The sequence below is a fragment of the Nyctereutes procyonoides genome, unplaced genomic scaffold (assembly GCF_905146905.1).
Source record: "Nyctereutes procyonoides isolate TBG_1078 unplaced genomic scaffold, NYPRO_anot_genome, whole genome shotgun sequence".
In the NCBI taxonomy this organism is placed as follows: Eukaryota; Metazoa; Chordata; class Mammalia; order Carnivora; family Canidae; genus Nyctereutes; species Nyctereutes procyonoides.
The window spans coordinates 6,163,452-6,191,405 of record NW_026575129.1 but is presented as its reverse complement, the minus strand read 5'-3'; the positions used below and the strand labels follow the sequence as shown (position 1 = coordinate 6,191,405).

General features: G+C 36.5%; 1 protein-coding gene across 2 annotated transcripts in view; it reads right to left on the bottom strand.

Moving 5' to 3' along the window:
* ATG10 (autophagy related 10) overlaps positions 1 to 27,954 on the bottom strand; it is a 213,127-nt gene that overhangs the window by 78,483 nt on the left and 106,690 nt on the right. The window lies entirely within an intron of this gene.

The window sequence follows — 27,954 nt, the reverse complement described above, 5'->3', positions numbered from 1 at the left end:
TCTTTATTATTGTGCTATCTGTGGTATATTTCTACAATAAATCTTGATATTTATAATAGATGGCAAATATTAATGCCAACTTAAACATGGTTTTTGTAAGCAAAGATGGTTATAGCCAGTTCACTTCTCACTAATCATTCTTTACTGGTGGATTTATTATTATTATTATTTGTGGGTGTTTCTGAGGAATTTATCTTAATGTTTGGAAGCAATTAATTGGACATTGAGCCAGAAGCTAGGTTCATCCACACTCATTTATTTGAGTTGAAGAATTTCCTTTGAAATTAAGTAAAAGAAAAGAAGCAGGTTGGCTTGGCTCATTTCTACCTCTCATTAAAGCAGTAACAACAATGAACAATTGGAAAGAGTTACAGGAAAGATTTCAAACTTTATCAATATGAAATAAGGTTTCCTGTGGAGATAAGTAAAGCCACAGACTACTCTCCAGATCTGTATCTGCTTTACTAATTCCCCACTCACAGTCAATTCATTGGGGGAGATATTACACTGGATAAATCACAACTGAAGATACTTACAAAATAGTTTTCACTAAACTCCAGTAAACACTATCAATTAAACACAATGAATTAAATAACCAGAGAGAAATCACTGGAATATATATTCCAGATACAGAAAGTTAATGCAGTAGCGAGAAAGAGATTTTTCTATTTTTTTATTTGAATTTTCATTAGGCAAATTTACCCATATCTCCTTTTGAAGCAGTTCTTCAAATCAAATTCTTTCTTTCTGGTCAAAGATTAGATTGTTTAGCATTTAGAATTTCCTTTCTTTTTAACATTAAAAGCAGTATGTCTTTGTGAAAAAAAAAATCATTGCAGGGGCACCTGGGTGGCTCAGTCAGTTTAGCATCTGACTCTTGGTTTCAGCTCAGGTCATGATCTTGGGGTTGTGAGATCAAGCCCTCTGTTGGGCTTTGTGCTCAGGGTGGAGCCTGCTTAGGGTTCTCTCCCTCTGCCCCCTCCTCTTGAAAAATCACTGCAAATACTGCACAAGTACATAAAATAAAAAGTGAAATAAATTCTCCTCATCCCCACACTTCTATACCTCAGGTATGTAACCAGTTTTAACAGATGACTGTATATTTTTCCAGACTTTTAGAATTTTTTGGCCAACAAACACATACACACACAAACATCCACCCATCGTTAATTTAATCATGAAGTATAGGGGAGCCTGGGTGGCTCAGTCAGTTAAGGGTCTTGATATTGGCTCAAGTGATTCATCTCAGGGTAGTGTGATTGAGTCACAGGTTGCTGCATGCACAGCAGGGAGTCTGATTCTCTATTTCTCTCTCTGTCTGTCTCACCCCCTACTCCCAGTCTTTTTCTCTTTCTGTAAAATAAATAAATAAATCTTTTAAAAAAGTAAAACCAAAAAATATTTAAAAAATCATCAAATAAAAAAAATAAATAAAATAAAAATTCATCAAATACACAAAAATTCAGAAAGGGAGACAGAACATAAAGACTTCTAACTCTGGGAAATGAACTAGGGGTGGTGGAGGGGGAGGAGGGCGGGGGGTGGGGGTGAATGGGTGACGGGCACTGAGGGGGACACTTGACGGGATGAGCACTGGGTGTTATTCTGTATGGTGGTAAATTGAACACCAATAAAAATTAATTTATTAAAAAAAATTAGAAACAAATAATGTTCAAGTACTTATGGGATATGGGAAAAGACATTCTCCTAAATTCTTGCTGAATATAAATTGATAACTATTTTTCTGAGGATTGGCAGTTATCGATTGATCTTTAAAATGCACATACCCTTTCATACAATATCCCCTTTAGGAATCTGTACCACAAAAAAAGAGATGTACTAGGATATATGTGCTATGATATGTATTGCAATATTAGTTGTAGTAGCAGAAAATTATAATCAATCTAAAATATCTAGCAATATTGAAATGTTAAAACAACAAACTATGGCATAGTCATTCAATGGAATATAGTGAAGTCATTAAAACACAGCAAAATCTACAGCACTGACATGGCAGGACATGATACGATGTCCATGAATGAAAACTGAAAAATTAAATCAAGGAATGTATGTATATGAATTTTTTTTAAAGAGAAAGAGAGGGTGCATGTGTGTGTGCAAAAGGGGAGTGGGGGCAGAGGGGCAGAAGGAAGGGAGAAAGAGAATTTTAAGTAGACTCCCTCCTGATCAAGGAGCCCAAGGGGAGCTCAGTCTCACAACCCTGAGATCACGATCTGAGCTAAAATCGGGAGTCAGAGGCTTAACTGACTGATTACATAAGAATGAAATCTTGACATTTGCAGCAACAGGGATGGAGCTACAGAGTATTACGCTAAGTGAAATAAGTTAGAGAAACACAAATACCATATGATTTCACTCATATGTGGAATTTAAGAAACAAAACAAACGAGTAAGAAGAAAAAAAAGAAAAAGGCAAACTAAGAACAGATTCTTAACTATAGAGAACAAACTGATGGTTACCAGAAGGGAAGTGGGTGGGTGGATGGTTTAAATAGGTGATGAGGATTAAGCAGTGCACTTGTTCTGATGAGCACCAGGTGTTGTATGGAAGTGTTGAATCACTATATTATACATCTGAAACTAATATTACACTGTAGGTTATCTAACTAGAATTTGAATAAAAACTTTTTAAAAATTGCTAACTTCCTCCTGAAAAAAAAAATCTATCTACCCAAAGCAATCTACACATTCAATGCAATCCCTATCAAAATATCAATAGCATTTTTCACAGAACTAGAACAAACATTCCTAAAATTTGTGTAGAATCACAAAAGACCACAGAACAGAATAGGAATAGAACAGATAGAATAGAATGGAAACCCACAAATACACCCACAACTACATGGTCAGTTAATCTTCAACAAAGGAGGAAAGAATATACAATGGGAAAAAGATGGTATCTTCAACAAACAATGTTGGGAAAACTGGACAACTACATGCAAAAGAATGGAACTAGACCACTTTCTTACATCATACCCAAAAATAAACTCAAAATGGTTTAAAGACCTAAATGTGAGACATGAAACCATAAAAATCCTAAAAGAGAGCACAGTCATTAGTTTCTCTGACATCAGCCATAGCAAAATTTTTCTAGATATGTCTCCTGAAGCAAGGGAAACAAAAGTAAAAATAAACGATTGGGACTACATCAAAATAAAAAGCTACTGCATAGTGATGGAAACAACCAGCAAAACTAAAAGGCAACGTACTGAATGAGAGAAGCTATATGCAGCAAATGACATATCTAATAAAGGGTTAGTATCTAAAATATATAAAGAACTTATAAAACTCAACACCCCCCCCAAAAAAATCATCCAATCAAAAACTGGGCAAAGGACACGAACAAATATTTTTCCAGAGGAGACATGCAGATGGCCAACAGACACATGAAAAGATGCTCAACATCACTGATCAAAATTACAATATCACTTCACACCTGTCAGAATGGCTAAAATTGACAACACAAGAAACAACAGGTGTTTGTTAGAGTGTGGAGAAAGGGGCACCCTCTGGCACTGTTGGTGGGAATGCAGACTGGTACAGCCACTCTGGAAAACAATATGGAGTTTCCTCAGAAAGTTAAAAATAGAACTATTCTATGATTCAGCAATTGCACTACTAGGTACTTACCCAAAGAATACAAAAACACTAATTCAAAGGGATACATGCACCCAGATGTTAATAACAGCTTTATTTACAAAAGCCAAATTATGGAAGTAGCCCAAGTGACCATCAACTGATGAATAGATGAGGAAGATGTGGCATGCACATACCATGGGCATTTTAACAATATTTGCTCTTCCAACCCATGACTTGGAATGTCTTTCCATTTCTTGGGTCATCTTCAATTTCTTTAATCACTGTTGCTTTATAGTTTTTAGTATTGATCTTTCACCTCTTTGATTAAGCTTATTCCTAGATATTTTATCATTTTTGGTGCAAATGTAAGCACAGTTGTTTTCTTAATTTCTCTTTCTGTGGCTTCATTATTAGTGTATAGAATGCAACATATTTTTGTTCATTGAACTTTACTGAACTCATTTTATCAGTTCTAGTAGTTATTTGATGGAGTCTTTTGAGTTTTCTATAAATAGTATCATGTCATATGGAAATAGTGAAAAACTTACTTTTTTCTTACACATCTGGATCCCTTTTGCTTCTTTTTATTGTCTGATTGGTGTGGCTAGGATGCAGTACTATGTTGAATAAAAGTGAGGAGAGTGGACATCCTTGTCTTGTTCCTGACCTTAGGGGAAAAGCTCTCAGTGTTTCCCCACTGAGTATGGCATTAGCTGTAGTTTTTCATATATGGCCTTTATTATGTTGAGGTATGTTCCCTCTACAACTACTTTGTTGAGGGCTTTTGTCATGAATGGATGTTGTACTTTGTCAAATGCTTTTTCTGCATCTACTGAAATAATCATATAGTTCTTCTTATCCTTTCTCTTATTGATGTGATGTATCAGGTTGATTGATTTGTGAATATTGAACCATTCTTGCATCCCAGGAATAAATCCCACTTAATCGTGGTAAATGATTTTTTTGATGTACTATTGGATTTGCCTTGCTAGTATTTTGTTGATGATTTTTGCATCTAGGTTCATCAGAAATATTAGCCTATAGTTCTCTTTTTTTTGTGGTGTCTTTATCTGGCTTTGGTATCAGGGTAATACTGATAGACTATCACATCTGATATGAGGTAATACTCATAGAATTCCTCTTCTATTTTCTAGAATAGTTTGAGGAGAATATGTATTAACTCTTCTTTAAATGTTTGGTAGAATTCACCTGTGAAGCCATCTGGTCCTGGACTTTTTTTGTTTATTGGGAGTTTTTGGATTACTAGCTCAATTTAATTCCTGGTAATCAGTCTGTTCAAATTTTCTACTTCTTCCTGCTTCAGTTTTGGGAGATTTTATGTTTTTAGGAATTTCTTCCAGATTGTCCAATTTGTTGGCATATAATTTTTCAAAATATTTTCTTATAATTGTATTTCTGTGGTGTTAGTTGTTACTTCTCCTTCAGCAGAGCAAACTAATGATAAACACAATGACCTGCGTGACTCTCCTGAGAATTATGCAAGTGATAAAGCCAATCCAAAAAAGCTAGACTATATAATTCCATTTATAAAACATTTTTGAAATGACAAAATTTTAGAAATTAAGAACAGAGAACAGATTAGCATTCTGGGTGGGTGGAGGCAGGTGGGTTATTATTACAAGAGAGCAACATAAGGAATCCTTGTGGGGATGGAACTGTTCTGTATCTTGACTCTCCTGGCAGATACATGAACCTACAGGTGATAACATCGTATAGGACCAAGTACACACACACACACAGAGAAACAAGCAAAACTGGGAAATCCAATTAAGATTAATGGATTGTATCAAAGCCAAGATCCTGGTTGTGATATTACACTATAGTTTCACAAGATATTACCTCTGAGGGAAATTGGGTAAAAGTACATGGGATCTTTTTGATTACTTATTACTGCATGTGAATCTACAGTTAACTAAAATATTTCTATTAAAAAATGAAAAGGAGGGATCCCTGGGTGGCTCAGCGGTTTGGCGCCTGCCTTTGGCCCAGGGCGCAATCCTGGAGTCCCGGGATCGAATCCCATGTCGGGCTCCTGGCATGGAGCCTGCTTCTCCCTCTGCCTGTGTCTCTGCCTCTCATTCTCTCTCTGTGTGTGTCTATCATAAATAAATAAATCTTTAAAAAAAATGAAAAGGAAAGATAGTGAGGCAATTTGAGTCTTGTTAAAAATGAATTAGAATGTCTAAGACTTCAGGTGCTAACAATATAGATGGCAGAGGGATCAGGTTAATAAAGACAGGCTAATGTCTGGGATTTGCTTTACAGTAACACAGGAGAGGGGTCAGTGGATGGAGGTATGGAAGGGGCATGATTGGCCATGGAATGGTAGCTGTTGGGGTTGCTTAATGAGTCCACTGGTATTCATTATTATACCATTCTGTCTACTTTTGTTAATATTTTAAATTCTCCCAAAAAATATTTAATAAAGGTTTCTGATACCATGTTGCAGTATAAGGAACCTTAGAACTTTAACAGTGAAAGGGACTTATTAAATCATTTCATTTGGTCCAACACTCACCTTGAAGCAAACAACAAAGCCCAGAAAGATGGGTAATGTCACCTCTAGTTAGAGGCACAGGGAGGCCTGTAACCCATGTGGAGACACTGAAACATTGTTCTTTGTACTATAGTATGCCACTTTTTCATTATTACCATACTTAATTTGGACTGATGTTTTGGGCAACATAAGATTAACAGTGACATTTTGAGTAAGTCTGTTAATATTTTTTCCTTTTATTATGTTTTTAAAAAAGGATTTGGGTATATTTAATTAGGTTTGTTACTAGAAAAATAAGTCAAATGTACCTTTATTTTCCTCAAAATGTTGCTATTTCATTAAATCAGAAGATACCTGTGTTTACAAAATTACATTCATTCAAGGAACAAAAAGATTAAGTGGTTCACATTAATTATAGAAACCTTGATTTTATTGAATTCAATTAACAATAAGTTGACAGTGATCTCTCATTTAGAAAATCTGATATGAATTAAGCTTTACAACTAAATCCCATTAAATAGGGATCATGCTGAAGACACTTCATAGATATTTTATTGAAATCAAACCCAAATAGTGTGTGGGACTTAGGAAATGAGATCCATATCTCTATTTAGCCTACAGGGAAAAGTAATTGAAGAAAGAAAAACTTTTCTTCTCTCACTAAAAATCTCTATTACTATTACTGAGCAAACCTAAGCAACAAGCTTTATTCATAATGTCCCCTTGAGGAAAAAAGAGTCTATTTGTTTATCTTCTACCAGCCAGGACTTTAATTCAAACTTAACATTAATGGGCCAGAATCATAGCCAGGAAGCCAAAGCATGACAGGGGCGCAGCGCTGCTTCAGAGGCAATCTGCAGCCGTGTCCATCAGTGGACACATAAGCCATCTAATAACAATGGGAAAATGGGCTATGTAACAAACTTCATTTGATTTTCTTGAGCCAACAGCTTTTACTCTCTTCATACATGATAAAGACTGAGAGCACCAGGGTGGCTCAGTCAGTTAAGCCGCTAGGGTCACGTCATGATCTTGGGTCCTGGGATCAAGCCCCACATTGGGTGCCACGCTCAGTGGGAAGTCTCTTTATTCCTCTGCCCCTCCCCCTGCTCATGCTCTCTGTCTCAAATAAATAAAATCTTTTAAAAAAAGAGAGACTGATAAAGCTTTTTGACAAATCAATGAAAAATCTATTCCTTAAAAAAGAATTTTAATTACTAAAACTTATAAAGTGAATTAAATATAAAAATAACCTAAGTGGGACTCTAAGCAAAAGCAGACCTTTATTGGTTCCACATGTTTTACGGTGGGGTGTTTTCATTATCTTGACTCCTAGAATGAATTTTTTCATGATCTCTGTGGCTTTTGAGTAAATGAGTCACACGAGCCTTTCTAAGTGATGCCATTCTTTCAGCAATTGTAAATGTAGTATCTAGTACATAAAATAGGGTTCAACACAAGGCAGACATGTGTCTTACAGTCCTCAGGTGACATCGAAACAACAAAGGGTGGTCACCAAGATGACCCCAAGGACAGCATCTCAGTGATGCTCCTTCTGGGATAATGTTCCCAGGAATATTATCACTACTATTCCTAATAGAAAGGAAAGAAAAAGAAAGAAAAAGAAAAAGAAAAGAAAAGAAAAGAAAAGAAAAGAAAAGAAAAGAAAAGAAAAGAAAAGAAAAGAAAGAGAAAGAAAGAAAACACCCATGATTCTTTGCTCTCCCAGCTTCCTCAGAAGGGAGAGAATTAGCATCAGCATGGCCAATGTGGGTTCCCACTGAGAAAAAAGAATCTGTCTCCAGTGAGGGATTAAATCCTCCTCTGCAGCCTGGCATGCTCAAGGGCAAGACAGGAGGGAAGCGACACAGAAACCAGCCAAAGCACATCTGGCAGTTGTCTGAATGTTTACAGCTGGCTCCCTTGTGCTTCTTAGGCCCTGTTTCCTTTAGGATGGTGCAGGAGATAGCAGGGCAGCTTCTAGAGTCGGACACCTAGCAAATCAGATGAGTACAGGCGGACTGTGGAAGAGGCTGCCTCTTAGATTCCATGCCAGACAACACAGCTCCCCTGGTGGGAGGGAACAGTAATAATGCTTAATAGTACCTATCATATGCCAGTGACAATTAGCCCTTCCGTGAGAACAATATACAAAAAGGGTTGTTTTCTGAGGAAAAAATCAGAAGCGGTCAGAAGGACTTTTTAAAAGAAAAGTTTGGTTCTTGTCATCTACTTTTTTAGGATTCCTGAGCAGCTAAAAGCAAAAGAGTTAGCAGGATAAGGGATTTTAAAATTTGACATTCCTTGGGGAAATCATGACTAGCTGGAGAAAGACGAATAGAATTTTACCTGGTATTCTGAGCTTCAGAATCAGTCAAATGTGATTCTGTTCGGAATTCCCCTTTGCTTGTTATATAAGAAAAACCAGCATCAGTTTACATTTTTTCAATGTTTTTTTCCACTCTGCAAAGACCATCAGATGGGCGGGGACGGGGGACAGGTAGGGAATATTAAACATTTGTATTCTTGGGCTCCATCCCCAAACTTCTGCTTTTGAACCCAATACTTCTGGGATGGTACTTAAGCATCTGCCTTGTTTACAATGTTCCAGATGATCCTAATGCAAGTGGGCAGCAAGCCATTCTAGAAAGACTTGCTTCACATATACATGAAAGGTCCACTTGAAGATGCTTTACTTTTGTAGTCTATGGGATTGTAGTGTCAAGAAAGCCTTGGTGTTGGGCTATGCATTAACCAGCGTTGCCTTCAGGAGATGTCTTCAGGAGAACCGATGTCTTCAGGAGAATCGCTATCTCGGTGGTCTCCTCTCAGTGGGAACCCATGCACCTCTGTTAACCTAAGACATCATCAGGTCATCACCTCCACTCAAGGGACAGAGACCCTGGCTTTTTCCCTTATGTCCTCCTACTCTCCCCTCCAAATCCTTTATATTCTCTTTTTCCTTTGAATTGATTAATTCTCGCTAAAGTATCAATGGCCATTAATGGCTTTGTATGGTACTCCTGTTACATTCAGTTATAGATCTGTAGCTAAAAGTCCTAATCAAAAGCAATCTTTACTAGTAGAATTTGGGGTGCCAAAATGAAGTAAGTTTTGCACTATGCATGTAACCATTAATGTGAAAGACTTGTCTTATAAGCCATTCTGTTTTAAAACCAGAGCCAGAAAATCCTTCCCTGTGCTACAGGGTAAATCAGTTTCCACTAGATTTATCCTCACAGAGAATTAGAAACAAGAGTCATCTTTTATATAATATCCTCACAAAATTATGAACCAGTGTATTGTCTTCAGATTTCTCTTGCCCACATTAAACAATCCCAGTTCTTCTCATTTTTCTTATATCTCTAATTCCAGAAGTCTCAAACGTTTTCTTAAAGAGCCAGAGAGTAAATAATTTAGGCTTTTTGGAACATAGGTCTCTGCCATTGTAGCAAATAACTAGCCATTAGCAGCAGCATGTAAACAAAAGGACCATACACAGTGAAACTTTATTTACAAAAACAAGGTATGGCCCATAGACCCCAGTTTGCACACCCTTACAAATCCTATCTCAAGGCTTTCTTTAATTTGATCATGTTGTACTTATATAAGTAGACATCAGACTTTATCAAAGAAGCTTTATCTCCATTTGGTGAACTTTCCCCCTTTTCTATTTTTTTTTTCTATCTTAGAATGTTACATTGGATTTCCTGTGGGGATAAATTCTGAGCCTTAAAAGAATGATGCTAATTGAATCCAATAGGCTGAAGTTTCGCTGAAGTCATTTATGAAAGGAGAGATAGTGCTACCCTAATTTAAACAAGTGAGACTTTTATTTTTTTGTTTTTTTTTAACAAGTGAGACTTTTAAATGTCTTGATGAATAAACTGCAAATTCCTTGAGCATATGAATAAACTTCTATACTCAACTCCAGAAATGGGTAAATTTCACTGCCAAAGAATGAATATGATAAGGTCTTGATAAACAGACCAAAAGGCAAGCACTGCAGTACTTGGAGAGTGTTATGCACCCTACACATGGGGGACCCTCGCACCGCATACACGAGAAACAGCATATGGAGGAATGAGCAGAGAACTGGTCTCAAGGACCTTCGAGTAAGCCAGCAGCTAACCTCTACTTCCTCAGGACTGTGACAGTTAAGTGGATGCAAATATGGCTTCATTTGTTTGCTTGTTGACTTTTTTACCAGGAGAATCCCTTCAAGAGTTCTACAGGTACCTACCATATGCCAGGCACTGTACTTGTGCCAGGACAAGTCGTGGTGTGACTTTGATTTTTTTTTATTTAAAAAAAATTTAGAATTTATTTATTAAAGAAAGAGCAAGAACGAGAGAAAGTGAGCACATGAGCAAGCAGGGGAGGGGCAGAGAAAGAGGGAGAGAGGAAATCCCAAGCAGACTCTGCACAGAGCGCGAGCACGAAGCCCAATGTGGGGCTCAGTCTCACGACCCTGAGATCGTGACCTGAACCAAAATCAAAAGTCGCACACTTAACTGACAGAGCCACCCAGGCACCTCCATAGTGTTACTTTTAAATAATACTATTTCAGCATCAATGAGAGCACAATAAAAGTCCTCCTCTTTCTACTGGGGTGTGAGAATACACTCAAAATCTCAGATAAAAACAGCCAGATATTATAGAAACATAGCATAATCAAGTGTGGAAAAGGGCATGGAATTTGGAGTTAAACCTAGATTCGGTTCCTGGCTCTGCCTCTCACTGGATAGATAGATCACTTAATTCCTCTGAGTCTCAAGCTCCCTACTTGTTAAATGAAGTCACTTTTCTCCCACTTTTCCCTTGTTTGAAGTATATTAAACAAGATAGAGTGTAAAACTATCTGACACATAGTAGATGTACAGATTAATTTATTCATTCATTCATCATCAAATGTTATAGAGTATCTTCTGTGATCTAGACCAAGGGTCAGCAAACATTTTCTTAAAGAGCCAGATAGTAAATATTTTCAGCTTTGTGCACCACATGTCTCTGTCAAAACCACTCGACTCTGCCATCGTAGCACAAAGGCAGCCTAGACAATATGTAAATTGAGCGTGGCTTTGTTCCAATAAAACGTTATTTATGGACACTAAAATTTAAATTTCATATAATTTTAATGTGTCATGAAACACCACTCTTTTGATTCTTTTTCAACCATATAAAAATGTAAAAACCATTCTTAGCTTGTGAGCTGTACAAAAATAGGCAAGCAGGCATTAGTTTGACAACCCTTATTCCAGACACTGTCCTAGGATCTGGGAACAGAGGGCCGAACAACAGACACTGTGCCCTAAAGGGAAGAAATATGTTAAACAATCACACAAATAACAATGAAATTATCATCATAATAAGTGCTACTAGAGAAAATGCACAGTCCCCAGAGTGCATATAATTTTACACATCTATAAATTCAGTGTGTGGGATTCTAACCTTTTTTGTTTCAGCTCTTTGAAGTATAGGCCAATTTATGTAGTGCAGACCTCTTAAATATCCCAATCACTGTTTCCCAAGGTTTATTTTTAGTTCAATGACCATACCAACGAATCAGATGGATTTTTGGGAGCAGTTTTTTCATCCACATTCACCAGACTCCTTATCATCTAGAATATGTCACCTCTGTAACCTCTAACAATCCAAGCTTCTTTCTCACAAGTTCTTCTTGCAGCCCACTAAAGGATCACCTTGCACACTTCATTCCATTCACTAGTGTCCTCCTGCCCTCAGCAACGGCTTCTGATTGACAATGTCCTGTACAATTCCTTCTCAGCTTTGCACATACTCACATACATGCGCATACGTGTGCACAATGTGTGTGAACAGAGCATTACACATTCATTCTCTAGCAATTACTAAGCAGCTATTATGTGCTGGGCATGGTGCTGCCACTGGAGAAAGGCTGGTGAACAAAACAGACATGGCCTGTGCTCTCAAAAGAGCTTATAACCAGAGGGATTATAATTATTTCATTAAAGTGCTGCCAATGCTCTAAGAATGTAAGAGAGCCCCTGGGCCCTTCTCTGGTCTAGGGTCAGAGAAAGGCTGCCTCTGCCACGGTACACACACAGCCTAGGATGCGAGTGCCTCGAGGGCAGGGCTTATGCCTGTCTTATTCACTCAGGTATCCCAGGCATCCTGAACCGTACCAGGCAAATAACAGACATACGATCAATACCTGTTAAATGAAATAAATGAATGGAATGAGTGTAAACTTTCTGTTGCCATTTCCATTCCAAAAATCAGAGGGTGGTACTTTTTTTTTTTTAAATTGTGACTCCAGGAATCAAAAAATGTAAGTAAGCACTCATCTTTAAACTGTGCAAATTTACCTTCTGATCAATTATGAACATGTATTTCCATATACATTATGTACATCATAAAACTACAGTTGAACAACTTAAAAGACAAATTTGAAGAACTGTTTTTCTATTAGCTGTTTTAGTTAGGTGATAATCTGAGCACTGGTAGAAGGAGCTTTCCCACCTGCTCTTTGTTCTGAGCACCAAAGAACCTTCATTGGCACCCTGTTCTCACCTCTTCTTTGGGCTTCTTGCCCATTTTGCACTCAGCTTTCTGGGCCGGTGGCTATGGCTAAATTAAGTCGTAGATTCGATTTTAATGTACGCGTTGAAAAAGCACCAAAATGGTCACACATGTAAATAGCATGCAAATGAGCACACTGCTGCCTGCCTTTCACTGGGCTCCCAGCTCCTGAGCCAGTGAGGCCCGGCAGCCAGTCCTGATCACGGTTCGGGACAATCAGACAGCCACACACCAAATGCCCAGCTCTTGCCTGCCCAGCAGTCCTGCCTCTCTCCCCAGCACCGGGGGCATAGCCTTAACTCAAGACTGACTCTGAAGGGCCTTTCTCTTCATGAAGAATCTTGTTCTAATCTGCATATGAACAAAGAGCCCTGGTTTCCAAAGTATGATTAACACAATAAATAAAATGTTACAGAAAAATATAGTCATTTTATTAATGGTGCAGATACCTTTTTGCCAGTAATATTTTGATAAGAACAATCTGATATGCTCCAAGACCACCCAGTGGATGCCTGAAACCACAGATAGTACTTGAATCCTATACACTCTATAGAGTTTTCTCCTATACATACATACTTATGATAAAGCTTAACTTATAAATTAGGCACAGTTAAAGATTAACAATAATAACTAATAATAAAATTGAATAAATATAACAATATACGATAATAAAGTTTATATGAACATGGCATCCCTGTCTTTTAAATTTTTTTTTTTTATTTACGATAGTCATACAGAGAGAGAGAGAGAGGCAGAGACACAGGCAGAGGGAGAAGCAGGCTCCATGCACCCGGAGCCCGATGTGGGACTCGATCCCGGGTCTCCAGGATCGCGCCCTGGGCCAAAGGCAGGTGCCAAACCGCTGCGCCACCCAGGGATCCCCGCATCCCTGTCTTAAAGTATCATATTTTACTGTACTCCTGTGATGACAGGAGATGATAAAAGCCCTATGTGATGAGATGAAGTGAGGTAATGACTTAGGCACTGTGACATAGGATTAGGCTACTACTGATCTTCTGAGGATCTGTCAGGAGGATCATCTGCTTCGGGACCATTGGTTGATGGAAACCAGACAAAGCAAACAGCAAACAAGGGCAGCTACTGTATATCACTGGCTGTGTTTAGTAAACCATGACACTGGCATTTCAATCTCCTTCTCCAGTTATAAGAGATTTGTCTTCATGTTCTGGATGCTTTTCAATGAGTTGCTAATCAACATAGAGAGCTTCATACTATCGGCAGATACAACACAGAGACAGGTTGAGAGTCATCCTTAACAACAGTAAATAAAAATCTTATCTGAAGTAGTCTTAGTTTCAAATTTGGACAGCTAATTTTTTGAAGGATCTGATTATATATCTTTACACATTGCCATTTTTTTGTGCATTAGGGTTTCTTTGCAGGAATCTGTAAAGCCCCCAGTCTGACCAGTAGGAACTGGGTTAACTGAAATTGGATGGTATCATCCTGGTAAGTCTAGGCCACAAAGAACTAAAGTGTGTGACAAAGATCTGAAGGATTGAAGGCACCACTATTGGCTCCTTCCTATCGTCTGGCTCCCCTTGTGCCTTTCGATGCCTTGAGTAACATGTGACCCCTGGTCCTCTGACACATGAACTGTGTGAAGATTCAGCATGAGGCCATGCTTACATATTAGCAAAGCATCATTAAAAAAATAAATAAGTAAAAGTAAATATAAATAGTAGTTCAAATGTTATTTCTTACATTTCAGTGAACTGTTTCTGCAAACTCACTGGGGTGCACATATCCACTTAAAAAACTCTATGCCAGTCATTCAGACCATTGTTAAACAAAACATAAAGAAGGAATAATTTATCCTTGTCATCCTCTACATTGAGTTATTCATGGCTTTGTTTTCCTCTTTTGGCACAAAGCTTCCAAACTCCTCCCTTCTGATATGATCTCCAGAGCAAAAAAAAACAAAAAAAACAAAAAAAAAAAAACCTGATAAATTTACCAACAGTAAATGTTACAAGCTAGGCATTTTAATCCAACAAAGAGTCTTTGCCTTTGAAGAGAAGTTTCCCTGAACAGGAAAATCTTAATGAAGCACCACTCACCATATAGTTTCTGTAACAGAGAACACGACATGGGGAGCTGGGGGCAGTGGTGGCTTCTCTAGTACCCTTTAGAACACTCTGGATGACTGCCTAGTATACTGAGAATGCCAGCCCCGTCAGCAACCATGCAAAGGGGCATGTGGGCATCACCAGTGTCTCACGATCTCTCTTTCAGGCAACAGAAACTGCTCCTAGAAGCAACTACAAACATTTGACTTCTAATTGCTGGATCCCCATGTCTCCCTGATATCAAGCCTGTGCATTCAACCACTTTTTCTATTTGTAATGGCAATGATAAATCAACTTTCAACAGAAGTTTCCAAATCAGAAAATAAAAGAAGCTTAAACTGGTAATAGTGAATTAATGCATTTTCCTGGTTACTTATAATGGTAAAGCATTATTTGCATAGTGGGAAAAATGCAAATTTTATTAAAGTGCTGTTAGATAAGGCTTTTAGACTAACTTGCAGAACCCTAGAAAATTATACAGAGTGACTTGATTTGTCAATTCTAACCTCTTTGGAATCATTTGCTTGCACAGTTGCCACACTTGGAAGAAAAACCAAATCCAGAACTGACTTGTTTCCTAAATGAATTGGGAAGTTGTCGTTAAAAAGCATCTGCTACTTTATTGCATTCACGTAAAAGCATTCTTGTGCTGCTATAACGGACTATTGAGCAGATGTTTTAGAGCACTATACTCACAGCAATACGTGTATCATAAAAAAGATAAGGAGCTACAACGTAATTAATGATTTCAGTTCCATTATAAATGAATTTCACTTTTGTAAAAAAAATGGATTTAGACTTGTATCAAGAACTTCAACTTTTAATTCAAGCAATTCACTTGCAAGAAAGTGAACACAAAATCATTTACAGCAATAAATAACAAAGGGTGAACCTCAGCCTTACAACCAACATGATGAAATCTGAGATTGCAAGGAAGGCTTCTCCACACCAAATCACCCTACCACCTCACCAGGCATCAGCCAGAGAATTAGCCATTAGACATCAACTTCTTTGTGCCTTAAACATCTTCAAGCCAGGAGAATATGCATCTAAAGGTGTGTGTGAACATCTACGTATCAGTTATAAACTGGTAACCTGTTTCTCTTACTCCAGTAAGATCCCCCAACTCTAAGTAATGAAATTTAAAAACATGAAAAACAGTGTCCAAAAACTTCATGGAAGTCTGCAAGAACATTCTTCTTTAATCCAAAAAACTGGCTGTGTTTGGGGTCCCTGTCTTAGAGTGAGTTACTCCTCCCAGAGTAGAACTTGAGAGGAGGATTTGAATGCAAGCAATCTATTTGATGAATGATTTCAGGAGCACCAGTAAGAGTGAGGAATGAGGTAGGATGGGGGAAAAGCAATACAGGGTACATTAGTAAGCAGATTATACTGCAGGCACTGGGAGTTCATTCGCACTGGGAACATCTGACAGACTATGGAATACTTTCTACCCACCCAAAGGAGTTTCAGAAGTTGGGATGTGTATTCACCAACACTTAATCTGTTACAGATTGAGGACTGCTTTGGTGTGCTAACTGCTGGGATGGCAGGGCTGCCTCACATTGGAGAATATGCCCTTGATGCCACAGAATGCCCTCAGAGTTACACGTGTGTGCAATACACACTGAGCACACAGGAACAGTAAATGGCATGGAGATATGGGCGAGGCTGATGACCACCACTGCCGATCTGGGCAAGAGCCCAACAACAAGTGTCCAATCTCTTTTCCATAATTCTCAAATTGAAAAAGCTCTACAATTTTTAAAAATGTGTTTCTTCAGGATGTCTGGGTGGCTCAGCGGTTGAGCACCTGCCTTCAGCCCAGGGTGTGATCCTGGAGTCCCAGGATCGAGTCCCACGTCAGGCTCCCTGCATGGAGTCTGCTTCTCCCTCTGCCTGTGTCTCTGCCCCTCTCTCTCTCTGTGTCTCTCATGAATAAATAAAATATTTTTAAAAACTAAAATATGTTTCTTCATAAATTTGGCACCAAAACTCATTTGGTGGCAAATTCTTACCTGAGACTTATATTATTTATTCTATTTGTATGAATATTGCTTGAAGAAATATTAATATTGTTGCCATAAGACACTAGTGGGCATGTAACATAACACAGAATTTACTTTTATAAAATTATATTACTTTACTAAAATTCCAAAAATCTGAATTCCAAAATACTTTGAGCTCAAGCCTTGTGGGAATATAGTTTTTTGGTGCCTTCTACCTTTCTGTAGATTTGTCTTGAGCATTCACAAAGTAATATAGATAGAAGCATGTTGACCTCCTCAAACAAAAGTCACTGAATGAATTTCTAATCAATTATCAGATTAAGAAATATAAAAGAGAGAAGAAATGAAGAGGGAAAAAGCATAGGAAGAAGAAGGAGGATAGAAGGAAAGAGAAAGACAATCATACTATGGTAAAAACTCTAAAAGCAGTTGGGGCACTGAGTGGCCCAACTGGTAAAGCCCCCAACTCTTGATTTAGGCTCAGGTCATGGTCTCAGGATCATGAAATGGAGCCTTAGAATCGGGCTCTGTGCTCAGCTGGGAGACTGTTTGGGTTTCTCTCTCTCCCTCTCCCTCTGTCCTGCCCCCCATTCAAGCACTTTGTTTCTTTCATATTAAAATAAGTAAATACATCTTTTTTAAATAAGGCAAAAAGCAATCAAAAGTGAGAGCTAGACTAAAACTAAACAAAAGTGAACACAAACAAGTTTTGTGCTGCTATTCTCCAATTATACTATTGCCAAAATATAGTCCCCCAAACTCTGATATAAAAAGATAAAGGACAGAAAAAACAGAAATTATGCACATAGAGGAAATACATAAGAACTGCTTGAGGAAATTCATAATAGGCAGTTATCAATATTTAACAGGGGATCATAACCCACATACCCAGAAGGAATAACTCACCCCTCTCATCTGTAACCACCACTGCACTCATCAGCTGAAACTTTGCCTAACCCATGTCTGTGCAAGAATAGTCTCCCTTCACCATGAGAACACAAGCTTCCTCCTTATTAAATTTTGGCTCTGTCCTCAAATATCTTCACCGATTATCAGTCTAATGCTTGATGTAAACCCCTTAACAATGAAATTTTGCAATTGTTTTGTTTTTATGTACAAGCCTCTGTGACCTGGGCTTATTATGGAATGGCAGCTATAGTTCTTAGTAATGCTTTTCAGCTATATGAGTATTTTTATTCACCAGGATTCTTGGTGGCCTCTCTTTACCATAGTCCATCATGTTGAATAGCCTTAAAATCTCCATTTCAAATACTTAAACTCTGCATCTTCAAAAACTACCCAGGAACATCAAAACCCAACTCAAAAGTAAAGATTTTAACATATGAATATCAATAAAGATCTCAGTATTTTTAAAAAGGTGATCTAAATGAAAAAGTCCATGTAAAACATCGAGGACATTACTTAGCATGTAAGAAAATAATAATGTTAGACTATTGTTGTTATTATTGGCTGGGTGGTAGAGTAATAGGTGCTTTGCTTTAGGAAGAACCCAGGGGCACCTGGGTGGCATAGCCAATTAAGTACCCTACTCAGTTTCAGCTCAGGTTGTGATGTCAGGGTTGTGAGCTAAACCCTGCAGCAGGTTCCATCATGTATGTGGACTCTACTTGAATTTCTCTCTTCTCCCTCTCCCTCTGCTCCTCCCCCCAACACACACACACATACACACTCTCTCTCTCTCTCTCTCTCTCTCTCTTTCTCTGTCTCTAAAATAAATAAATCTTTAAAAGAAGAGTCTGGAAATGAGTAGAAGTATGGATAGGAACTTAGAGAAGACATGGTAAGATAAGTTAGAAGCCTATTTAAATAGAATGATCCTCAAGAAAGGTCATAAGAGATAAAAAAAATAGTTGGGGGAGGCACCTGGGTGGCTCACTCAATCAAACATCAGACTCTTGGTTTAGGCTCAGGTTATGACATCAGGGTCATGGGATCGAACTTCATGTTGGGCTTCACACTCAGCCAGGGGTCTGCTTGGGATTCTCCCTCACTCCCTCTCCCTCTGCCCCACACCCCACCCCCACTCACACACAGCATCTTTCTCTCTCTCTCTCTCTCTCTCTCTCAAATAAATAAATAAATAAATAAATAAATAAATAAATCTTTAAAAAATAGTTGGCAACCATATTTGGAAAGATGGAACAAATGAGAAAGATGTTCCAAGAGAGCAGTATTTACTTGTATAAGCAAAATACTGTTGGATATAAGGGGCCAAAAACAAGTCTATTCATTTAATACCAAGGTTTTAAGCCTGGATAACTGGGAAGATGATGGTGTCATTAACAAAAAAGGGGACATTAGCAGCAAGTACTATTTTGTAAATGCTGATTTAAAAGATCTGGATCCTATGAGCCACCGAATTTACAGGCAAAATTCTAAAGAGAGATGGGGACTGCAGGAATGGCTTTAATAATAGTTACCACTGGGCAGCCCAGGTGGCTCAGCAGTTTAGCGCCACCTTCAGCCCAGGGCGTGATCCGGGACACCCGGGATCGAGTCCCACGTCAGGCTCCCTGCATGGAGCCTGCTTCTCCCTCTGCCTGTGTCTCTGCCTCTCTCTGTGTGTCTCTCATGAATAAAGAAATAAAATCTTTAAAAATAAAAAAAAATAAAAATAAAAAAATAATAGTTACCAGTATTTTAGTATGAACTAAATATATATATATATTATATGTGTTATACGTATACTATGAACTATTCATGCCAATGTGATAGGCAACTTTATGCAATAGGTATTTTTATTTTATCCAAACTGAGTCCTAAAACTCTTGGCTATACAATAAGATCAATTAGTAGGAGTAAACAATTTTAAAGCTTGGATATATTTTTATTTTGACTCATCAGCATAAAAACAATAGCTGAGATGATTGTAGTAGATAAAATTTCTAATGGCAAAAAAATTATGAGACCAAGGAAAAATCTTGAAGAACACCATCTGTCAGAGAGAAAAGGGATGCTAGCAATAAGAATAATTTTACAAAAAAGAAAAAGAGATAAAAGTGACATGGAGGTTATAGAAGGAAAACCTTCCAGCAGATCATGGTCAACAACCTTGGATGTTACAGAAAAATAGAAGATAGTCTGAAGAGGCAATTTGAACTGATGTTTCAGCTGTCACTGCTGTCTTTTAAGAGTAATTTCAAAAGCATACTGGGAAAAAATGCAGAGCTGTAAGGAGAGGTATGAACTTGTGGTGAGGAACTATAAGTAGCAATAATAGATAATTCTTAAAAGAAGTTACATTTAAAAAACCCAGAAAGATAACATATAGGTAGCTTGAGGGGATACTAATATCAAGTAAGAACTTTAAAATGTATACATGCAAATCTGGGTTTATCTGTAGGCTAAATGGAATAAGTCAGTGAACAAGGAGAAACTTAGGATGCTAAGACAGCTGCAAATTTGGTGATGGAACCAAAAGATATCTCAGTAGTAAAGTAAGGAGTAAGTGCCTAACAGATCAACCCTCCTACAAATAACAGATATATATATATTCTAGGTGGAAAAACCTATGTTAGGGTCTTGGAGAACTTAACAAAAGTAGACAGATTTTGGATAGGAGTCAATATCTGGAGCAAGTGACTTGTTTTTTACAGGTTTGTTTATATGTTTCCTGGAAGCAGCTTCAGTGGCAGTGGTGGTGGCAAAAGAGCTGAAGGAGCAATTAGCTAAATTTAGCAAATAGCTAAAACTTCTGCCACTCTTCTGACTAGAGACACAGTGAGAAAGAGCCCGGAGCAACCACTGCTGGAGGAGAATAAACAGGATGTCTCAGAAAAAAGGAAGCTAGAGTAGGAGAACCCCAAATTCTATGTTTAAACTTAGCCTAAGTCTCTGGCCAACTCCTGAATCATGAATGTATAGAACAAACTGAAAAATAGTGTACAGTTAAAATTTAAAGAACTGAACAGATATCTAAAGCACTACCCACCACACACATGACAGTTTACAATTTGAATCTGACCAAATCAACTGAATGCTGAAAGGAAAACATCAACACTCTTTGAAAGAATGTAGCAAAATCCAGAGCCATCAAAACACGATAGCTACAATTTCCAAGATCCACTCCAGAATTTTTCAATTTAAGATGAACAGGGGATATGTGACTCAATCTGCTGAGAAAAAAAATGACCCAGATGTTGGAAATAACAAATAAGGACTTTAAAGTAGCAACTATAAGTATACTCAGTAAGGTAAAGGAAAATATGCTCAAATTGATTAAAAATATGCAACATTTCAGGGAACATAGGAAATGCAAAAAAGAAAAAAAGGAAATTTTAAATTTTTATGATTTTAAAATTAAAAATCAAAATTAAAAAAAAATCTGTGATAAAAATTCAATGTATGTGACTAATAGCAAAGGGAAGATAAACAGAGGCAAAAATTACCGAACTCTAGAGTAGATGAATTGAAATCAACTACTCTAAAGAAGGAAAACAATAAAAAAAAAAGATTATCTAGGACTTATAAAACAATTTTAAGCATCAGTCATATAAAAATGGAGTACAAGTAATCAGTTAAGAGAGAGAATTGAGCAGAAAAATAATATTTGAAGAAATAGTATTTCTTGTGACAGAATTGCTCTCAAATTTGGTGAGGGAAATAAATTTACTAACTCAATTAGAAATTAGAAAACCACAATGTAGGGGCACCTGGGTGGTTCTGTTGGTTAAGTGTCTGACTCTTGGTTTCAGCCCAGGTCATGATCTCTGGGTGGTGAGATGCTGTGTTGGAATCCAGCATTCCAAAGTCTGCGTGGATCTTTTGCCCTCCCCTCTCCTCCCCTTTCATGAATGCTCTCTCAATTTCTCTCTCTCTCTCTCAAATAAATAAATAAATAAATAAATAAATAAATAAATAAAATCTTTAAAAAAAGAGAAGACTACAATCTAATTAATTCAAATAAATCCAACATAAGCACATAACTAAACTTATGAAAACCAATAATAAAGAGAAAATATTAAAATAAGGCAGAGAAAAGCAACACATTACACAGGGAAGCCATGATTACAATTACTATGTGTTTCTATCAGACACAATGAGAGCCAAAAGGTAACAGGACAGTAGTTTTAAAGAAACCTAGTCTGGTGAAAATATCCTTCAAGAATATGGATGAAATAAAGATATTTTCTGATAAAGAAATACTAAGGCAATTTATTATCACTAGACCTACACTACAGAAATGACAAAGAAGTTCTTCAAGGTGAAGAGAAATGATACCATAGGAAAATTCAGATTTTGAAGAATGAGTGAAATGCACTGGAAAAGGTCAATGTTTCAGCCAATATTAAAGACCACAATTTTATCTTAAATTTAAAAATAATATATGCATTGGGACACACATTCCAGTTGGTGGAATGTGTGGCTCTTGATCCTGGGGTTGTGAGTTTGAGCCCCACACTGGGTGTAGAGATTACTTTTAAAAAATCTGAAGAAAAAAATAATACACATGAGAATTTAAAGAAAAAAACTATTACAGTGTCATGTGGAGGTTATAATATATGTACATATAATATATAGGACAACCATAATATAAAAGATGGTGAAGGATGTGGTAAATTAATGTATTATGACTGCAAGGTTTACATATTTTATGTAAAGCAGTATAACATTAACTTTAAAAGGTTACAAAAAGTTAAGGATGTATACTGTACATAATCATTCATAAAATAATGCAGAGGGATAGCCAAAAAGTCAATAGATAAAATGAGATTCTAAAAATTCATCCAAAAGAAGGCAAGAAAGAGGAAACAAATGAACAACAAAAAAAGGGGGGAGACAAAAAAATTATATACTTCATCAGTCATATTCTTACATTAAATATTAATGCACTAAACACTTCAATTAAAAAGTAGCAATTATCAGAATGGATTTTAAGAAAACAGTGTAGTCTTTGTCTACAAGAGAAAACTATGTACATTGAAAAAGATATATCATGTGGGCAATAAACATTAAGTCTGATGTAGATACATGGTATACATAATATATCTACATATATGTATATGTATATGTAGATATATTAACTCAGATAAAAGAGACTCTAATATAAAGAGTATCACTGAAGATAAAGAGGGACAGATCATAATGAGTCAATTTTTCAGATATCAGTCATAAGTGTATATGTATCTAATGACACAGCCTAAAATTGACAGAATTAAAAGAAGATATAGAGAAACAATCATAGAAACTTTAGCTCCTCTTTCTCAGCAATTGATAGAAAAACTAAACAAAAATTTAGATACAATATCAAGGATTATTTGACTTACATTTATAGAATAGTGTACCTCCAGAATTGCAAAATATTGATTTTTTTTAGAGTGGGGAGGGGGGCAGAGGGAGAAGGAGAGAGAGAATTCCAAGCAGGTTCTACACCCCGTGCAGAGCTTGACGTGGGCTCGATCTCACAACCCTGAGATCATGACCTGAGCCTCAATCAAAGCCAGCCACTCAACAGACTGAGCTACCTAGGTGCCGCTATTTTTAAGTACACACAATACATTAACCATAATAGACCATATGCTTGGCCAGTCTCAATAAATACAGAAAGACTGAAATCATACAGAGTATCTCTGACCACAATAAGATTAAGTTAGAAACCATTGAAAATAAGATACTTAGGAAAACTCTATATATTTTCAAATTAAACAACAGATTTTTAAATAATCCCTGGGCCAAATTAAAACACCAGAAATGTTACTATACAATATCTCATACTTAAAGATAATAAAAAAAAAACAAAATAAAATTTGTGGGATGCAGCTAAACTAGTGCTTAGAGGAAAAATAGTAGCTTTAAATACTAATATTAAAAAAGAAGAAATGTCTAAAATTAGTGACCTAAGTTTCAACCATTAGAAGAGCAAACTGAACCCCAAGCAAATAAAGGGAAGGGCATGACAAAGATCAGGGCAAGATCAACAAAATGGAAAATAGATAAACCAGAGAAAAAATAAGCCAAAAATAGATTCTTTGAAAAAAATCAATAAAATTGATATGTTTCTAGTGAGACTGATCAGGAAAGACAACAAAAACCACCAAAACCAGAAATGAAAAAGGGATTTTCACTAAAGATTCTACAGATATTACAAGAATACTAAGAAAATGTTATGTATATCAAAAATTTTAGATATGTCCAAAAAATTAGATAAAATGGATAAGATCCATGTAAAGGAACAGTTATCAAAGCTCATTTTAAAATAATAATAACATTCTGAATAACTCTACATCTTTAGACAAACTGGTTATAGTTTAAAATCTTCTCACAAAGGAAACTGCAGAACTGTCTGTATTTTTTTAAATAGGTATATTGCGTGTAAATCACACCCCAAGAATTTTGGATCATAAAAATATATATAAGAATGATCCTTAAGACAGAAGAGACTACCCTAAGGAAAAGAAAGAAATTCCTGGCCTTAGGCATAAGTTTTATATACTCATTATTATTTTCCTTTTTTTTTTTTCTTTTTTGGTTTCAAGTGAGCTACATTTGCTGGAACCTCTGGGCATTTTGCCAAACCTAGCGTTTTGTTTTTTTTTTTCATCTGTTCAGTATTTTTTGGGTATATTGTGACCGATATTTTTAAATGAAAATTTAGCATTACCTCCTCATTTTTATGCCCCCTTAAAACTTGAATTATGACTAAAACTAAAAGAAGGCATTAGGAAAGGAGTATTTTCTGCACAGTCCACATATATTTTAAGTAAAGGGCACATCGAAATTGAACCCTCAAAAGCAATTTTCTTAATTAGCTTAATTAGTAATGATTATGCTGAAATCAAGTTTATCAGTACAAGAAACCCTTTAAAGCATAATAGGCTTCAATAACAACAACAAAAAAAATTTAACTACAGGTTATTAATTCCTATACCCTACCCCAATTTCAATCCTCATTAAATGACTTCAAATTTCGTTCTTACCAAAATAAACCCCAAAATTCAAATAGTAACATCCTCACTGACAATATTTTCTACAAATATACAAAAAATTTGTCTGCTGGATATACTAAAAAGCATCCATGAACATAAGGGGAATAAAACAAGTGGTAGATAGTTTATTTTTAAATCAACCATTTCCTTTCATTTTAACAAATGGTTTGGGTTTGGATTAAGTTCTACAAGCTCCACCTCCGGCTTCTAGTTCTAAAAAGCAGTCTCCATAAATAAAGCAAAAATGTCCAAAGGAAACTCAGACTAATTCACAGCTTTGCAAAGGGCCCACTCTATTCTTTAGGTTTATCTGTGAGCAAACAAATTAGAAAATGTGTGAAGAGGGCATTGGTATTCCAGGTTACTCAGTGGCTCCTCTGGCAGGGACACAGAACTGAAGCAATCTATGACCCCTTCAGGAGTTTCCATGACCTCCCCTCAAGTTGCAATTCCTTTTACCAAGCTGAAGAACTAACTATCATAGAACTGGAGACATGACCTTTTCAGGATAAGGGCTCTGGGATGGTATAACCCTTACTCCTAGGTCCATGTTAGGGTTATTGAACCCTATTTTGTTGAATGCAATTTTATCAGATATTGTGAAGACTTGTGAGCATAGTTCATAAGACTTTCAAATAAATTCAGGGCAATAAATATGGATCTTCCTACTGGAAATATTATAACTTTTTTTTTTGAAATATAACTTTTTAAACCTAAATGGGCAACTAACACTCTAACTCTCCAGCATGTTTTAGGCCACTTGACCTCCAAACCATCTTACTGATCCTTGTCTTAAATCTTGGCTGAGTATAATAATTCCTTTGTGCCAAGTACTTAGTTTTCTTTTTCTTTCTTTCTTTCTTTCTTTCTTTCTTTCTTTCTTTCTTTCTTTCTTTCTTTCTCTTTCTTTCTTCCTTTTTGTTAAAGTTTTTATTTATTTATTCATGAGAGACACACACAGAGAGGCAGAGACACAGGCAGAGGGAGAAGCAGGCTCCATGGAGGGAACCCGACGTAGGACTCGATCCCGGGTCTCCAGGATCACACCCTGGGCTGCAGGCGGCACTAAACCGCTGTGCCACCAGGGCTGCCCAGTACTTAGTTTTCTACTCAGCCATGGGAGACAAAAATATTGCCTAGAAAGGAGAGGATACTATCAACAAAGAGTAAAATTTATTAAAGAAAGGGGTAGGGCTAATAAAAACAAAACAAACAGAAAAAGTGAAAGCAAGTATTCTTTCTCATCTCTTACCCACCACCAAAATCAATCTCTATCAAGAAACCCATGGTAAGGTGATTAGATGATTTCCCCTTAATGGAGTCATTTCCCTCATATTCAAGATTTGCCTAAATTGAAAACACAAATGCTCTTTCTACAATTTTTCTACACTTGACTAAGTCCTAAATATGTTTTCAGTCCATCTATTTTGTGACTTTTCCCGCATGCTTCAGAGCCTTTCCTACAGGCTCTGAAACCTCCTGCTTAACTAATCGTTCCATAATATCTATGCCATTATCGAAGATGTTTCTAAAACAGGGCCAAAAAACATCAGTGGATCCAACTTGACTACCAATGATCAAGGTTAGTTTCTACAACATAAAACAACTAATGAGGAATCACTAGGCTCTAGATTTTGTATAAATTGCAAGGAGTCAGACATTTTTGAAACATGAGGTAATTTCTAAGTCTTGTCAACAATCAATCTTTCAACCTAAACTTACTAATCATCTAGTGGGTGCACAGTACAATAATGATGGGGTCTATTTACAAGGAAATTTGTCATACTACAGGAGTAGCAGCCCACCCAATTTATGAATTCTGAGTTACCAAACAAATCCTCATAAGGACACATACATAAATATAATAAGCAGTGAATTCCTGAAGCCAAATAATTCTTCAAGTGTTTTTGTTTCCAAATAATTTTTTTTTCTTTTTCCGTTTTGATCTTTAGTCCTCTCTGACTACTTGAATGTTAAGGAACCATTCTATTGCTAAAATAATTTGTTTTGCCAAAAGAAAATGAGAATAAAAGCAAAATTGTGATCTTTATTGTTGTTTCAAAAAAGTAATAGTAACTCAGAAAGCCTTACAAATCAAAGAATTAGTTTCCCTATTCTATCACACATTTTAGTATATCCACAAAAATAATAATAATATCCTTATGCCTTAGCAATAATTTATAATGGCTAGAAATTTGTTCGTCTTTTAATTGCTTTAAAAGTATTATCACGATTGAAGAGTAAAATTTATTCAAGTGAAAGGAGCATTGGACCATGAAAATTTGAAGAGAAAATTAGTTTAGGACATACATTTCATCTAAAATAGAAACCTCTTTCCAAATTTGGTCCTTCTCCTTGCAATTCATAGTCAGGTGAAAATCTTAAGTCATATTATTAACTGAACAGTACCAGTACTGAAGGAATTTTATTTGAATTTCATATGCATAGGGTGTTGAAAGTCTCCCAAGTTGAGAGTAAGCAATTTGATTATCAATTAAAGAGTTCAGACTTGAATTGTAAAGCAAAACAAAGGATAGAATACTTTAGTAATCCCCGCCTTCCTAGAACTCTTCCAGGGATTCAAATTTCCCTAATACTGTATCCCAAGACATATTCCTCCTTGAAACTTTCTCCCCACTCCCTTTGACAACAACACTATTGCCTGATTCTTCTTCTAAAACTATGGATATCCTTCTCAGTCGCTATGGTTAATTCTTCTTTCTCTACTTATCTTTTAAATATTTGTTTCCTCCAGACTTCCATCTTCAGCCATTACTATGCTTTACTTTACTTACTCTTTCCATTAATCTCAAATATTCCATGACTTCAGGTTTTTCTTATATTCCAAATCTTAATCTCCTACCAAGATCACTTTTGAAGTTTAGAAATCCACATTTCCAACTGGATGTCTCATGGCATCTCAGTGCAGTGTGTCCAAAATATAATTCATTATCTTTTCACTGAAACTGCTTATTCTCACATATTTCATATCTTAGTAAAAGGTATTAAAATTCAACCAGAAGAGCTGCGGTAGTCATTAGAAATTTACATTTGGAAATAAAAATGTACTGAACTCATGAAACTAGTCAGCTGGCCAACAATAATTAATTGAGTTGATTACTATAACCAGATACTACACAAGGTGCTGGGAATAGAGACATAAGCCAGAAAGACAAAGTCACTTCCCTCATGGAGATCAGTTCAACAGGGAAAACAGTCATTAGTTACAA